Source organism: Schistocerca nitens, chromosome 12, assembly GCF_023898315.1.
Source record: "Schistocerca nitens isolate TAMUIC-IGC-003100 chromosome 12, iqSchNite1.1, whole genome shotgun sequence".
NCBI classification, from domain to species: Eukaryota; Metazoa; Arthropoda; class Insecta; order Orthoptera; family Acrididae; genus Schistocerca; species Schistocerca nitens.
In genome coordinates, this window is record NC_064625.1 from 135,362,938 (window position 1) to 135,368,937 (window position 6,000).

Sequence of the window (6,000 nt, forward strand, 5' to 3'; positions counted from 1 at the left end):
CCCCGAGGTCGGCTTCTACTAGTTTTTTCCATTCGTTTGTAAAGAATTCGTGTTAGTATTTTGCAGCCGTGACTTATTAAACTGATAGTGCGGTAATTTTCACATCTGTCAACACCTGCTTTCTTTGGGATTGGAATTATTATATTCTACTTGAAGTCTGAGGGTATTTCGCCTGTCTCATATATCTTGCTCACCAGATGGTAGAGTTTTGTCAGGACTGGCTCTCCCAAGGCTGTCAGTAGTTCTAATGCAATGTTGTCTACTCCCGGGGCCTTGTTTCGACTCAGGTCTCTCAGTGCTCTGTCAAACTATTCACGCAGGATCATATCTCCCATTTCATCTTCATCCTCTTCCATTTCCATAATATTGTCCTCAAGTACATCGCCCTTGTATAGACCCTCTATATACTCCTTCCACCTTTCTGCTTTCCCTTCTTTGGTTAGAACTGGGTTGCCATCTGAGCTCTTGATATTCATACAAGTGGTTCTCTTTTCTCGAAAGGTCTCTTTAATTTTCCTGTAGGCAGTATCTATCTTACCCCTAGTGAGATAAGCCTCTACATCCTTACATTTGTCCTCTAGCCATCCCTGCTTAGCCATTTTGCACTTTCTGTCGATCTCATTTTTGAGACGTTTGTATTCCTTTTTGCCTGCTTCATTTTCTGCATTTTTATATTTTCTCCTTTGATCAATTAAGTTTAATATTTCTTCTGTTACCCAAGTATTTCTACTAGCCCTCGTCTTTTTACCTACTTTATCCTCTGCTGCCTTCACTACTTCATCCCTCAAAGCTACCCATTCTTCTTCTACTGTATTTCTTTCCCCCCTTCCTGTCAATTCTTCCCTTATGCTCTCCTTGAAACTCTGTACAACCTCTGGTTTAGTCAGTTTATCCAGGTCCCACCTCATTAAATTCCCACCTTTTTGCAGTTTCTTCAGTTTTAATCTACAGTTCATAACCGATAGATTGTGGTCAGATTCCACATCTGCCCCTGGAAACGGCTTACAATTTAAAACCTGGTTCCTAATCTCTGTCTCACCATTATATAATCTATCTGATACCTTCTAGTATCTCCAGGGTTCTTCCATGTATTCAACCTTCTTTTATGATTCTTGACCAAGTGTTAGCTATGATTAAGTTATGCTCTGTGCAAAATTCTACCAGGCGGCTTCCTCTTTCATTTCTTCCCCCCAATCCATATTCACCTACTACGTTTCCTTCTCTTCCTTTTCCTACTACCGAATTCCAGTCACGCATGACTATTAAATTTTCGTCTCCCTTCACTATCTGAATAATTTCTTTTATTTCATCATACATTTCTTCAATTTCTTCGTCATATGCAGAGCTAGTTGGCATATAAACTTGTACTACTGTGATAGGCGTGGGTTTCGTGTTTATCTTGGCCACACTAATGCGTTCACTATGCTGTTTGTAGTAGCTTACCCGCACTCCTATTTTTTTATTCATTATAAAATGAATATTAAAACCACGGAATAATGTAGATAGAGATGCAAAAATTGACACACATGCTTGGAATGTGAACAAAATCCATCGGCAACATGAACTGTTACCTGGCGATTTAGTGAAGCGGAGGGCGTTTGCGATGAGGGCGTTTCAAAAGATGGCGGAAGATGACGTTTGGCTGAGTAACGTGTTGTGGACCGACGAAGCTCATTTCACGCTCTGAGGGTCTGTCAAAGCCCACAACTGCAGTATTTGGTCTACCGAAAATCCTAGAACTGACGTGGAAGCTCCATTGCACGACAAGAAAGTCACGGTATGGGTTGCATTTACCAAATGTACCATTATCGGGCATTTTTTCTTCGAGGAAATGCGTGATTCTGGTTTTGTAACTGCTACCGTGACGGGCGAGAGGTACGCCGACATGTTACAAAAATGGCTCTGAGCACTATGGGACTTAACATCTCAGATCATCAGTCCCCTAGAACTTAGAACTACTTAAACCTAACTAACCTATGGACATCACACCCATCCATGCCCGAGGCAGGATTCGAACCTGCGGCCGTAGCGATCGCGCGGTTCCAGACTGAAGCGCCTAGTGCCGCTTGGTCGTTGCGGACGTCGCATGACATTCGTTAAAGTTCGTTTGTTGATCCTTCCACTCAGTTTCTTTTATTTATTTTTTTTATTTTATTACAGAGGCCAACCAGCTCTTTGACCGAACACGCTATCGGGACGGGCCGACATCCTGTAACCGTACGAGAGATGATAACTTTAGTATTGGCACCATCTGCTATATCGCATCACAGTCCGTGTCCACCGTTAAACTCATCACACAGTTAATGTCGCAACGTCGCTGAAACAGCTCTGCTTTTACTGCGCTGTAACGACTTTTCGTGGAGATAATCAGTGTAGCGTATCAATCTTTACCGCGTAGCGACGCAGAATTTTATAGCAGACAGAATGTTGCCACGCGAATTTGCTGTCAAAATTTGCTTCTCCGAACAAGCGTCTTGATAATCACGTATTCTCGTGTGTGATCCAATAGTGGTGTTACGTTCAGGCTCGTCGCAACATATATTCCTGGAAATAGAAAAAAGAACACATTGACACCCGTGTGTCAGACCCACCATACTTGCTCCGGACACTGCGAGAGAGCTGTACAAGCAATGATCACACGCACGGCACAGCGGACACACCAGGAACCGCGGTGTTGGCCGTCGAATGGCGCTAGCTGCGCAGCAATTGTGCACCGCCGCCGTCAGTGTCAGCCAGTTTGCCGTGGCATACGGAGCTCCATCGCAGTCTTTAACACTGGTAGCATGCCGCGACAGCGTGGACGTGAACCGTATGTGCAGTTGACGGACTTTGAGCGAGGGCGTATAGTGGGCATGCGGGAGGCCGGGTGGACGTACCGCCGAATTGCTCAACACGTGGGGCGTGAGGTCTCCACAGTACATGGATGTTGTCGCCAGTGGTCGGCGGAAGGTGCACGTGCCCGTCGACCTGGGACCGGACCGCAGCGACGCACGGATGCACGCCAAGACCGTAGGATCCTACGCAGTGCCGTAGGGGACCGCACCGTCACTTCCCAGCAAATTAGGGACACTGTTGCTCCTGGGGTATCGGCGAGGACCATTCGCAACCGTCGCCATGAAGCTGGGCTACGGTCCCGCACATCGTTAGGCCGTCTTCCGCTCACGCCCCAACATCGTGCAGCCCGCCTCCAGTGGTGTCGCGACAGGCGTGAATGGAGGGACGAATGGAGACGTGTCGTCTTCAGCGATGAGAGTCGCTTCTGCCTTGGTGCCATTGATGGTCGTATGCGTGTTTGGCGCCGTGCAGGTGAGCGCCACAATCAGGACTGCATACGACCGAGGCACACAGGGCCAACACCCGGCATCATGGTGTGGGGAGCGATCTCCTACACTGGCCGTACACCACTGGTGATCGTCGAGGGGACACTGAATAGTGCACGGTACATCCAAACCGTCATCGAACCCATCGTTCTACCATTCCTAGACCGGCAAGGGAACTTGCTGTTCCAACAGGACAATGCACGTCCGCATGTATCCCGTGCCACCCAACGTGCTCTAGGAGGTGTAAGTCAACTACCCTGGCCAGCAAGATCTCCGGATCTGTCCCCCATTGAGCATGTTTGGGACTGGATGAAGCGTCGTCTCACGCGGTCTGCACGTCCAGCACGAACGCTGGTCCAACTGAGGCGCCAGGTGGAAATGGCATGGCAAGCCGTTCCACAGGACTACATCCAGCATCTCTACGATCGTCTCCATGGGAGAATAGCAGCCTGCATTGCTGCGAAAGGTGGATATACACTGTACTAGTGCCGACATTGTGCATGCTCTGTTGCCTGTGTCTATGTGCCTGTGGTTCTGTCAGTGTGATCATGTGATGTATCTGACCCCAGGAATGTGTCAATAAAGTTTCCCCTTCCTGGGACAATGAATTCACGGTGTTCTTATTTCAATTTCCAGGAGTGTATTTATCCGATTCGATATAGCCCGCTGCGTATCGCAAGCCGCAAAACCGGGAACCGTGTTCACGACTTCCAAAAGCTAGTTAGAAATGCGTCAGAATGAGCAGAACAATTTTCTATTCTTGCTTGTAAATAATCACAGCGAAGAGCTACTCGATTTGCAGTGATATGTAAGGATAATATTAAGGATAAACCTTACCACAGCCACTGGAACAGTTGTCTCCAGACACACAGTCTACAGACGACTGAACAGACATGGTTTATTCGCCCGTAAAGCCTGGTGTCAAGAACACAGTACATGGTCACTGGAACAGTGGTCCCAGGTTATGTTCACGGACGAATCCAGGTATAGTCTGAACAGTGCTTCTCTACATCTACATCTATACCCCGCAAGCCACCTGACGGTGTGTGCCGGAGGGTACCTTGAGCACCTCTATCGGTTCTCCCTTCTATTCCAGTCTCGTATTGTTCGTGGAAAGAGAGATTGTCGGTATGCCTCTGTATGGGCTCTAATCTCTGATTTTATCCTCATGGTCTTTGCGCGAGATATACGTAAGGAGGGAGCAATATACTGCTTGACTCCTCGGTGAAGGTATGTTCTCGAAACTTCAACAAAAGCCCGTACCGAGCTACTGAGCGTCTCTCTTGCAGAGTCTTCCACTGGAGTTTATCTATCATCTCCTTAACGCTTTCGCGATTACTAAATGATCCTGTAACGAAGAGCGCTGCTCTCCGTTGGATCTTCTCTATCTCTTCTATCAACCCTATCTGGTACGGATCCCACACTGCTGAGCAGTATTCTAGTAGTGGGCGAACAAGCGTACTGTAACCTACTTCCTTTGTTTTCGGACTGCATTTCCTTAGGATTCTTCCAATGAATCTCAGTCTGGCATCTGCTTTACCGACGATTGATTTTATAAGGTCGTTCCATTTTAGATTATTCCTAATGCCTACTCCCAGATAATTTACGGAATTAACTGCTTCCAGTTGCTGATCTGCTATAATGTACCTAAATGATAAAGGATCTTTCTTTCTATGTATTCGCAACACATTACACTTGTCTATATAGACATTCAATTGCCATTCCCTGCACCATGCGTCAATTCGTTGCAGATCCTCCTGCATTTCAGTAAAATTTTTCATTGTTACAACCTCTCGATATACTACAACATCATCCTCAAAAAGCCTCAGTGAACTTCCGATGTTTTCCACGAGGTCATTTATATATATTGTGAATAGCAACGGTCCCACGACACTCCCCTGCGGCACACCTGAAATCACTCTTACTTCGGAAGACTTCTCCCCATGCTGTTATCTACGAACTGTTCAACCCAATCACACAATTGGTCTGATAGTCCATATGCTCTTACTTTGTTCATTAAACGACTGTGGGGAACTGCATCGAACGCCTTGCGGAAGTCAAGAAACACGGCATCTACCTGGGAACCCGTGTCTATGGCCCTCTGAGTCTCGTGGACGAATAGCGCAAGCTGGGTTTCACACTATCGTCTTTTTCGAAACCCATGCTGATTCCTACAGACTAGATTTCTAGCCTCCAGAAAAGTCAATATACTCTAACATAATACGTGTTTCAAAATACTACAACTGATCGACGTTAGAGATATAGGTCTACAGTTCTGCATATCTGTCTGACGTCCCTTCTTGAAAACGGGGATGACCTGTGCCCTTTTCCAATCTTTTGGAACGCTACGCTCTTCTAGAGACACCGCTGCAAGAAGGGGGGCAAGTTCCTTCGCGTACTCTGTGTAAAATCGAACTGGTATCCCATCAGGTCCAGCTGCCTTTACTCTTTTGAGTGATTTTAATTGTTTTTCTATCCCTCTGTCATCAATTTCGATATCTACCATTTTGTCACGTGTGCGACAATCTAGAGAAGGAACTACAATGCAGTCTTCCTCTGTGAAATAGCCTTCGAAAAAGACATTTAGTATTTCGGCCTTTAGTCTGTCATCCTCTGTTTCAGGACCATTTTGCTCACAGAGTGCCTGGACATTTTGTTTTGATCCACCTATCGCTTTGAC